Raw genomic sequence first — 11,928 nt, 5'->3', positions numbered from 1 at the left:
TTCTCGTGTGCGGAATTATGACAATATGAGTGTCTTTCCTAGCTAAAGTTGGTGTCCCGAACGCGTTGACGTGGTCAATTTTGTCGTTGGAGGTCACCGTCGGAGGTCGTCCGGAGAAGTTAGCATTTTTACCCATCCTTTAAGCTCAATTTAAGTCCGATTTTGTGCAAGTTAGTAAATTTTGTGCATTTGGTGTGCGTGTGTGATGATAAAGTCCTGAAGAAGTTTTTGTAGGGCTTGAGATCCTATTGAGAATTTCTCCTTGAGCCACCACATGATAGTCCTTTACCACTCGACCATAGGACGATGGTTTTGAGATCATCAATGCGAGACATCACAAGAGAAATAGGAAGTGACTGAATTTTTAAGGGGATGGATTCCAATACTAGTTTTCTAGGATAGTCAATATGAACCCCTAGAGCTAGATCCTAGGATCCTAAAAAAAAGAGTAATGACCTCAAAATGAGGTCAACAACATGCCATAACATGCATTGGATTTGAATTTTAGCTTGTTCTTCACTTCCCCTGCATCCCCAATATGATGCATCTAGGAAATGGGAGTTAGTTCCAGTTGGGTATCCCCAAATCATTGGGAGATTAAACGCAGATGGTTACAAATTTTGTTATACAGGCATTTCAAATTCAAAGTAAGCTTAATTAGCTTGCTATTATTCAGGCCTCAATTTGCCAAGCGGGCTCTTCATCATTAGTTCATTAGTTGAACAACCCCCTTTAGTGGGGCAACTTTTCTCCACGTGCACCCGTGCACAGAATTTGGCATGTTTGTGCAATGCTAGCTAGCAAATCCACTTCTCCGTATTTTTCCTCGGTTATGGGACTATGACAGTTCGGTTATAGTTAGGTCCTTGTCATCTCTATTTTTTTATCATTTATGCCAACATCATCATTAACCTTATCTTGACCAGATTGGGTTGGGTTTATAAGTTCTAATTTTCCCATCATTATGCTGAGTGATGAATGAGTTATTATTATTATTATTTTTTTTTGCATTTTATTTGCACAAATTCCATCCTTTTTTACCTTTCTTCAACTCATTTTTCCTTTCTAATTATTTCAAAGTAAATTCAAATATGCATCTTGTTGCTATATTTTACTTTTTGTTGTGCACACCCAAGTCTTCTATGTTTTTCATTGCCTTGACTTGAATAGATTTTACTTCCACCAATCATCATTTTTAATCAAATTTCAATATAGTTTTTTGGGTTTTCCGCACATCTATTTTAGCATTCTCATTTCTAATACTCTCAATTTAGTTTATTTATTTATAAGTGATTTTGTTACCATTCAACCCATCCATATTATGTTAACAAGCTGCATGTAGTTTTGTTAAATTTGTTTTTAAGTCTTAATGATTGGTGCTCAAATGCATAGCACATTAGTTGGAGACAAAGTGAACATTCTCAAGGTGTCGGGTGCGAGTTTCACCCTGCCCGAAAGAAAAATCTCAATGATGTTCCACCATGTAACACCTCATTTTTGAAAGGCGGTATACCACAATAATAAGTATATGATGAAATAATAGACCTAAGCTCTTGTTAATTGAAATAAGTGCAATCTATTCAACATATACTTTTTGAACATCATTCTATTCAAGATATGTCACCTCATGTTCACTTTGGATTAATTAATACTATTATGAAATAAAAATTTCTAAAATTTTGAATTTAACCATTTAGTAACATTTATTTTTTAAATCGGGAGTATACATTTATAATATCGAACATGGTTTTAAAAATTGGATCGGATCGGCCGGTTCAGCCAGTTCAACTGTGAATCGTTTCTTTGACTGTTTTGGTATAGGCCTAAACTACTTCTACACAACTCCATGATTGAACCGGTCATAACTAGAGTTGAATCGGTGAATTGGTCTGAGTTTTAAAAAGACGTCTAGTTCAAATATATAGATCATTTTAGTTTTTTTTTGTTTTGATTGAATAGCTAGAAATAAAAGATTTAAATTAAAAATGGAGAAGTTGTAATACCTTATAATTTTTTATTTAGATTATCATTCAAAATATTCAAAATTGAAGTGTGTTAAATTAAAATTTTTTATATGATTTGATAAAAATATAATTAGTACATCACTAATATATTGTTAATTATATTAGAATAATTTTAATATTCATTACATAATCTGGTTCAATCTCAACAGAACTATTAACCTTGAACATCTTCTTCTGGTTCAATGACCGGTGTGATTCTCATAATTTTGCTATGAAATACAAATGATTCCAATAATGAATAAATTTAAGCCAATTTAATTTAACCTGAACAACAGATAAACTTACTTAATTTAAAACAAATTTTAAGGAAAACTAGATTTTTCTTACTCGCTTGATCATGGAAGATGAACTACATAGGTGCAATGATGAGGAAGAGGAGGGGGATGTCACGACGATGTGGACTCGTTGCTATCTATTGGTCTAGGAGGTAGATGAGGAGAAGGTTTGCTGTAAGGGAAGAAGAAATTATGGGGAGAAAGCTTATAAGATGGTTGTTTTGTCCAAGAAGATGGTTATGAGGGAGAAAAGACATTGGGCGTAAGGGGAGCCCTAATTGACCTTCATTTACGTTATTCAAGACGACAAATGATTGAGGTTCACGAAACTATTTCAAATAAGAAGGCATCATTGCTAGGGAAACATAGGAGGGTTTAGGGCCGAGCTTTTAACATTTAGCACTCTTAAGGCAATAACTAAATTGGTTTGATCAATTTGTTTCACAACAATTTGTTAGATATTTCGAAGTCGTTTGTTTTTTTAGCCACCTAACCTTAACTTCAGAAGTTTTTTTTTTCTTTTTATCTATAGTCTCGGTATGGTTGACCAAAAATGCTTAAATTAATAGCATCTATATATCTCATTATCTTTAGGTACTATTGGATCATATTTGTTATATATGACTTTGTATATAATTTCATATCATCCTCTTAAAAAATAATCTATGAAAAATTTGCTTATCCGCCATTTGCTCACTTATACTACGGATGCTTCTTTTGATATTTATTCTAGTATTTTCCCTCACAAAAAGATTATGATCCCATACTATAACACCCCCAATTGACCCTCTGCCTCTTAAGCAGTTTCCTTCTCTATTTTATTTGCAAATCCATACGGTAGCATATTTTTTTGTCTTAGATTATGGTATTTATTCCTCATATGGTAGGTAACTTGAAGAGTTAAAAGAAAATTAGATGAGTTCCATTTGAATATTTTTATAGCATTTGGACAATCATATAATGTTTCTTATATAGAATTAGAGAAAGATAATTATAATAATCCCATGGATTAGTGAAATGGCATCAAGGATCCCACGATTCCCTGAGGTGACAATAAAATGAAAAGAAACAGAGCAAGGTGGAAGGGAAATCCATGGACCTAGCTTAAAAGGGTTAAATGGAAGTGCGACGAGATGGGTGTTGGGGCAAAAGTCTTGGTGAGTGTGGGTCTCAATTAGTGGAAATTTGCAACTACTTCACTCTACCCATAAAGCAAAAGAATGGATATCATTTATTCAAAGCTTCTCTGATAGTTTCTGAAAGATTGCATTTTGATAATCCTTTGGTGCGAATGTCAACAAGTACTTTTAATAGATGTTTTTTTAGGTGCTCCTAGTTTTTTTTTTGCCTTTTTTGTCTCATAAATAATCTTATTTTGTTCTTATTTATAAAAACTAAAAAGATACTTGGAGAGTGGAAGAAGAGTATTTTGGTTCCCATTTTTAAGAATAAAGGGGATGCACAAGAGTGTGCTAATTCTAGAGGAATTAAGTTGATATGTCATACTTTAAATTTATAGGAGAGGATAATTGAACATAGGTTAAGACGTGATACAGAGATTTCTTATAATCAGTTTGGATTTATATTGAGTAGGTCTACTATGGAAGCTATACATTTATTGAGAGATTTGATGGAGAAGTACAGAGAGATTAAGAAGGATCTACATATAACTTTTATTGATTTAGAAACGCTTATGATAATGTTCCAAGAGAAATCCTTTGGAGAGTTCTAGAGAAAAAAAGGTGTTGATATGAATTATATTCAAGTCATTAAAGATATGTATACTAGAGCTGGTACTTGTGTTCGAAGAGGTATTTTCCTATTTCAGTTGGATTACATCAGGGAACGACTTTAAGTTCGTATCTTTTTGGTTTAGTTATGGATGTGCTTACTGGACATTTTTGAGAGGATGTACCTTAGTGTATGCTTTTCGCTGATGATATCCTTCTTGTGGATAAGGCTAGAGAAAAAGTTCGGGAATGATGGAGGTCTACCTTAGAGTCTAAAGGCCTTTGTTTGAGTAGAACTAAAACTGAATACATGGAATGTAATTTTAGTAGTAGTAGCTCTCATGACAGAGTTGTAACTATGGGTGATCAAATCATTAAAATGTGAACGTTTTAGATATCTCAGGTCTATCGTTCAGAGTGATGGTGATATAGATGGGGATGTTATTAGTAGAATTCAAGTTGGTTGGCTGAAGTGGAGGAATGCTCCCTACCTGTTGTGTGATAGAATAATTTCGCTTAAACTGAAATGAAAATTTATAAGATGGTGGTGAGATCTGCAATGCTTTATGGTGTAGAGTGTTAGCCTTTAAAAGAGAAGCATAAAATAAAATTAAGTGTTGCTGAGATAAGACTGTTTGGTGGATTGACACTTAGAGATAAAATGTGAAATGAATATATCCGGGATAAGGTTGATGTAGCTTCGATGGCGGTAAAATGTGAAATGAATATATCTGGGATAAGGTTGATGTAGCTTCGATGGCGGACAAGATTAGAGAGAGTCGTCTTAGATGGTTTGGTCACATTAAACATCGACCATCTGATGATCCGGTTAGGAGTAGATGTCTTTGCTTCGACTGATGTTAAGAAAGACAGAGACAAACCTAAAAGACTTGACCATATTGTATAAAAAATGATCTTAATCTATTTGAATTAAATGAAAATATGACACTCAATCGGACACAATGGAGAAAAAAGATTCATGCAGCCTACTTAGTGGAATGAAGGCTTGTTATTGTTGTTGTTCTTATTTATAAGAACTTATAGACTAATTTTGACCACTTCGAATGATTTTTTTCATTTTTTTGATGCGTTGTATGGATTTTTGTAACTTTTTTATTGGATTTTGGTTGCATCCCTTAATTTCACGAGAACTTGAGATCAAGGACATGTTTTAGTATTAATGTTGTTCATGGTGGAGAAACTATGGTTCTTTTGACTGGAAAAAAAATAGAGAATTAAAGAAACACAATGACACCATTTTAGGACGCCTAAAAGGTGTGATGGAATATAAAAAAAAATATTAGGAAAATTGTAGAATGGGTAACAAAATGGGGAGGATGGACGACGACTATAATTATGGCGTGGATTATAGTGAGACATCGAATCAGAACGAAAAACAACAATTTTCTTTACTGTGAACATTAGTTTATTGTAGGTTGGACGATGAATGAGGTCTCTGAACGTCCAGGGGAGACATCACCTCTATTCTATCAGGTTACAAACACATCACCTGAAAAAAATTGAAGGATACAACACTCCAATAGAAAAAACAGGAGAAAATATCTCCAACTAACATAACACCGCCAAAAGTCCCCTATAAATAGTTTCCTAAAAAGAAAAAGTCCAAATAGAAATAAAGAAATAAGAAATAAAAAATAGGAAATAAATAGAAAAAGAAAGAGATATTCCAAAAATAGAAAAAAATTGGTTGGCTCTATTAGCTGCGCTATAGCGCGAATCGCGGCCTTGGGGCGATCCTTCATGAAATGTGGAATTATCGGAACTAATGCTCCACGTCTTTCTCTCGGGCTAGGAGAAACTTCTTTTTTGGAGGGACTTGAATTTCATTGATAGTTGTTCTTTTCCACTTGACACCTATCTAGCCATCAGTCTTGGACGACACTGTTGAACTGAAATTGAATTTAATATCCAAATTATTCTATATAACTTTTTAGAAATAGCTCAAAAGCTTCTCATCTTTGACATGTTGGACCTCCCTCAATAGTGGCAACTCAAGAGGTAGACTGTATTTCTGAAAATCTTAAAATTTTCTTATTTGGGGTAGCTCAATATATAGTATCAACTCCTCATCATGATCCTATTGGACAACCAACGTCAATCTCGTCGAATTTTAGTAACTGCAAAAGGTGGCTCATGGCGTGACATTGACAACTCTGTATGAAAACCCATTATCTCAGACTCATCACCTTCTTAGGCAACTAATGTGAGTGTCTCTTATCGGCTCAGTTTGAATCAATAACATCTCTCCCTCATCGGCTCGTGAAAGAGTCGACCTTCCTGTTTGGGCAATCAAATGCAATGTGTTCAAAATCAAATTTGGTGGCGCCGACAGTCTCTACCCTTTCTCCACTTTGGATTGATTTCTTGTCAGGTGGGGTTGGCTTGGGCACTCCATTTTGTGTACACTTACTACTTGATGTGGTGGTTGAACCTTATTTGAAGAGTGTTGTGGACCTAATTCAGTTGTGTTGTCTCTCCACCTTTAGGGCTAGGGTCTGAATATCTTGTAATGTCCAATATGACTGCAACTGTACAACATTATTATTAGATATGGTGTTCTCGGGCTCCACTAGCTCACATTTTAACATAAGCTACTTGAATTCAATAGCTTACTATACTGAGAGATCTTGCTTTTGTAAATGGTGAAGTCTTAAGAACACGTCTCGTCTGTAGTGAGTTGGTAGGTATTAGACGTTTCAAATTTCACCATAGAGATGCACCATTCTTTAACTTAATTGAGGTTAACTTTATCCTTCTGTCAAGTATAACATCGTTGTATTTAAAGACCCTCTTCACTGTCTGGAACCACTTGATAAACTCGTCTGGATTCATGCGACCGTCAAAATTTGGCAAATTAATATTCACTAAAAAATTTTTGCTTCTCCTCTGATATTCCATGCTAAATTTTTAGGATATTGGCTCTTCATCTCTAGAAACTATATGGTGGAAGAGATTCACTTTCTCATCTCGGTCTAGTGAATCACCGTTGTGGCTATAGGTGACCTCATCAGATTGTATCCTCTCAAATACGGTAAATCTCTATTACCTTTGGAGGATTTCTTGTTATATGTTCTCTATAGTAACTTCCTAAACTTCTCATTGCAGACTTCTCCTTGACAGTATGACGTCTTATTCATTTAATGGAAGTTTTGAAGGAATAGTTAGGGTTAGTGTTTGGATGAGGGTTAAGGCTAGGGCTAGATGGATGATGTGGAAAAAAAAAATTTTGGTGGGGGTGTTAGGTTTGATTGTATATATTCTTGGTTTAGGTGTAAGAATGACAAATCTCTAAAAATTTAGGGGTTGTCAGACTCTGATATCATATGACACCATTCTTGGGCACCTTGAAGGTGTGAGGGAGTAAAAAAAGATGTTATTGAATTTGTAGTATTGGTAAGGAGATGTGGAGGATAGATGGCAACTAAAATTTCGGCGTGGATGACAATGTAGTGACAAAGGCTGTATTTATAAAAAAAAAATACGGGAAATGAAGTTAAAGAACAACAACAATGAACTACAGGATCTATACAATGCATCAATAAATATTTTAGGTTATGAAAATGTTAAGACAAAAAGCTTAAGGTTTTGATAGACCGATATCATTACAAGAATTCGAGAGAATTATTCAAATATTATCTCTACATTTGTGTTATATTTATGCAGTCATTATTCTAACTGGGAACATATAAATTCAATGAATAACATTTACTGAATATTTAAAATAACCTCGGAGATTGTTGAGATGAGATTAAGGATTCATTGATCTATAATGTGATAATGAAAAGAATGAAATCGAGCAAGGTGGAAAGGCGAAATGCAAGTAGGCTCGGGGGCAGTTGTTTAGGTGAAGCCTTGGTGAGTGTAATCCATACTGCTGAAAATTATGCAGCGTTTTCACAATTTTTAAGCCTTATTGATTTAAAATTCTCTTGTTCTAAGTTTTTAGTTTTATTTGAAGAAGTCTCATCGGTTAGAATTTTCATTTAGGAAAAAAAAATATAAGTACACTTTTAATGTCCTATTAATCATTATCATAACCAAAATAAGCTATATTAACTTAATGTTAATCTTTATTATAATTCTTTAATTGAAATAAATTAGTTATCCCATATTTATTTTTAATACTTGTCAATATTATATCATATATATCATTAATTACAATTGACGTACCTTCTTTCGTAACCAAATTTATTCTCATGATGCTTGATCATATTTCTTCTTGAAGATCCAATAATCATATTCCTTGTTATGGCCAACACAAACATATGAAGATTCTCTTTTTGCTATTGTAAGTGAATTATCAACGAATTATCAACGAAGGCTACAACTTATGGAAATGTTAAGAAAAATGCCCAAGGTTCAATATTATGATAATCATTGGTGAGAATTGGTTGAGTTTCATTTTAATATTTGTATTGTATTTAGAGAGCTTCCAATAGGAAAAATATTAGGAGAAATAATAATTATAAAATAATTATTATATTCCCACAGAATTGAGTTGTCATCTTGGATCCTATGTAAAGAAGGAAATATAATAAGGTGGAGGGTAGAATTGATGGAGTTAGCTTTGAAGGGTGGAATGCAAATAGGCTCGAGACTTCTTGCTGCAAAAGACTCGGTAAGTGTGGGTCCGAACTAGTGGAAATATTATATTTATAGTTCTAAGTTCTCACTTTTATTAGTTGAATTCTCGTCGATAACAATTGTGTTATCTAGAAAAATCATATATCAGTGCACTTTTAAGATCTTTTTTTTTTGCATCTTAATAACCGACATAAATTTATACAAACTTAATGTTGATTCTTAATTTTAATTCTTTCATTGAAAAAAGTTTATGTATTCTCACAATTACTTTTATTACGATGCAATTTTATATCATGGGGTAAGTGTCAAAATAATCCTCTTATTATTTACATGTGGTTATTTTAGTCTCAGAGTTTATAAAAATACCAAAGTAGTTTTTAGGCTTTTTAACACTGACTAAAATAATCATTCTTGGGGTCTATTCAGTTCATATTAAAGGGCCTAAGGATTAAATTGACACTTATATAAACTCTGGGACTAAATTAACCCCCTGAAAAAGTCATTAAATTAAGACGAAGAAATTAAAAAAACATACACCTTAATTACATCAATATTAGGGAATCAATTTGCTTTTATGACAAAAATATCCTCTACAGAAGCTTTCTTTTTTATTTTTTTACTTTCGCTTAAAACAAGCAATGAGAAAGGGTGTGTGTGTGTGTTTTTTTTTTTTTTAAAGCCCAAGGGCAATTATATTAAAGAGAAAAAAATACAAATAGGTTGTATGAGTAGGCCCAAATAGGTACCCAACCCACGCGGTACAATACACACAAAAAGAGAAAAGAAAATTAAAAACCCAAAAGATGGTACATATAAGATCAATCGAGTCGACCCAATTTAGTTCTGCCTCTTCCTTTAGTTCTCGGAAGGGAACCAACTAACAAATTGGTGAGATGCGTACCATTGCCCGAAGTGACCAAAGTATCATCTATTAGATTTCTTAGCTCAAGTAGATCTCCATTCTTTTTCTTCCTCCTGGAAGTGTAGGCCTGCCATTCCTCATTCGGATGGGGTGGTAGTGCTGCAGTAGAAAGATTGTCAACAGTTGTGCCCACAAGAGTTTTAAATGTATGCGAGGTAAGAGTCGCCTCTACCCCTGATACTTTCTGAAAATGGGGAGCTGCAAGGTTCTCATGATTATCAGTCTATGTAGGTAGGGGTCCTTCAATATTGTTTTCAATAGGGTTTGAAAGTGTAGGTTGCTCAGCAGGGCCATCCAACTTCTTATCGATCGCAGAAATAATATTTTCAGGGGGAGGGTCCACAGGGGCAATAGAATCAGACACCAAATCCTTTCCTGTGGTAGTTCTCTCCAGGTGGAACAGATATATCTTTAGATCCATCCTTATTCACTTGATCTTTAGATTTCAAATTAGGATGAAACTTATGACATTTATCAAATGTATGCTCAAACATCTTACAATGAGAACAATAAGGAGGTCTATGCTTCGTGACAATTTGTTGTCAATATCCATTTTGAGTTGTGCCCAACCAGACTTGTCAGGTAAAGTAATATCTCTTTCCACAAGTATTCTGGCCGCAGAAGGTCTAGTAATGTTGAAAGTGAGTTGATCTAGCTTCATAAGGTGACACCAATAGATTAAAGAACTTGATGATGAAAAAAGTGAAGCTTGAGATCAGGTAGACTAAACAATACCGATACAGTAGGAGGTTCATGATTGGGGTCAAAATTCGGAGACCATTTGAGTAGCTTCATTGGTTTACCAGCAATGTTAAGATATTTTTTGGAGAAAATCTGAGTATAGTCTTCAGGCACGGTTAACTGAATTAATACATGTCCCACATACATGAGCCCCACCTTCCACTTTCCTACTAATTTGAGATCATCAAATTTTTTTCTGATAACTTCCGTAAGTGGGTGTCCCCACTGAAATTTTTCAGTAAGAACAAACTTGAATTTGTTAGTTATGATTGAAATTTCTAACTCAGAGAAGAAAAGTGCTATCTTCCCACTTTTTCTGCTTACAATTTTAATAAAGGGACAGTCAGTTGTACCATGACGATACTAGTTATAACTTGAGGGGAAGACAACCGCCGTCTCCCCCTGAGATCACTCACCATGTGGGCAAATGAGACTTTGTCAGGTTCCACCGAAGAAGAAGGAAGCTCCATCACAGCAAGGAGAAGCCCTGCCAAGTCGGTAGAGGGCAAAAACGACTGGCAGAAAAGGTCGGAGCGAAGCTGCGAAAAAGACACGAACCGCAGATGTCGAAATCGTTACAGTCTCAGCTTGACGAGGAAAGCAGCGAAAATCGTAGCTCAACAAGGAAAGTCGTGCAGATGACACGAAGGAGGAGACGACGAAACTGTAGAAGCTGGAAGGCTTTGAAACCCTTCGTCGTTGGGCGCAGAGGAGACGACGATCGCAAAGGAGATTAACTAGCGCAAAGTCCTTCGTCGTCGAGTACGAGAAACGTTGTCGTTTTCCGGCACGAATTGAAAGCCAAAGGATTCAAACCCTAGCAGAGCCCGCCACCAATGCCATGATATATATATATATATATAATATATATATATATATATATATATATAGATATATATTAGATCAACATTAATCAGTTGAGATTCTTTTTTTGGTGTTTATGCTATTTCATTATTTGCCTTGGCAAATAAATCGCCTTTATAGTGAATATTCTTGACATAAAATGAAATTGGCTCTCCGATATGAAAATCATATGGGGATTCTCTTTTGCCATTTATACTTTCTCATCACTTGCCTTAGCCAAAATAAAAAAAAAATAAAAAAAAAGAAACCTTTTGTAGGGGATAGTTTTGTCATGAAAGCAAATTGATTCCCTAATATTGATGTAATTTAGTTGTATGTATTTTTACTCTCTTCATCCTAATTTAATGACTCGTTAATTTGCTACAGCTCTATATTTATCAATCTTAAACGTCTGCTTGGTTCATAAATAATATATTAAAATGTTTTGTTCATTATTGTCATTACATAGTCTTCAAAATCTCATTATAAAACTTGTTTATCAGGCTATTGCAATGCCATTCAAAACTCTCGAAATCTTAAATATCTTTTATGGATCCAAAGTTTTGCTGTATGAATCTTTTTTGAGCTTACTCTACATCACTTATTTGGATCTGTCTATAATATATCTCATTATTATAGTCATTAAGCTATTATGGTAATTTTTGTATAGTAAAATTTTTATTTTTAACTGAGATCTAATTGTTTTTCCTTTAAATGCATTTTATTTTATTAAAAAAAATTTGAACTCTTATGCCATCATAGTTATTTTTTCTCCTCTTTTTCTTTCT

General features: G+C 34.1%; 1 protein-coding gene across 2 annotated transcripts in view; it reads left to right on the top strand.

The window, feature by feature from the left end:
• The window catches only part of LOC110021739, a 42,648-nt gene that overhangs the window by 11,353 nt on the left and 19,367 nt on the right, over positions 1-11,928 (top strand). The window lies entirely within an intron of this gene.

This window comes from Phalaenopsis equestris, unplaced genomic scaffold (genome assembly GCF_001263595.1).
Source record: "Phalaenopsis equestris unplaced genomic scaffold, ASM126359v1 Scaffold000140, whole genome shotgun sequence".
In the NCBI taxonomy this organism is placed as follows: domain Eukaryota; kingdom Viridiplantae; phylum Streptophyta; class Magnoliopsida; order Asparagales; family Orchidaceae; genus Phalaenopsis; species Phalaenopsis equestris.
This window is presented reverse-complemented; position numbering and strand designations above follow the sequence as displayed.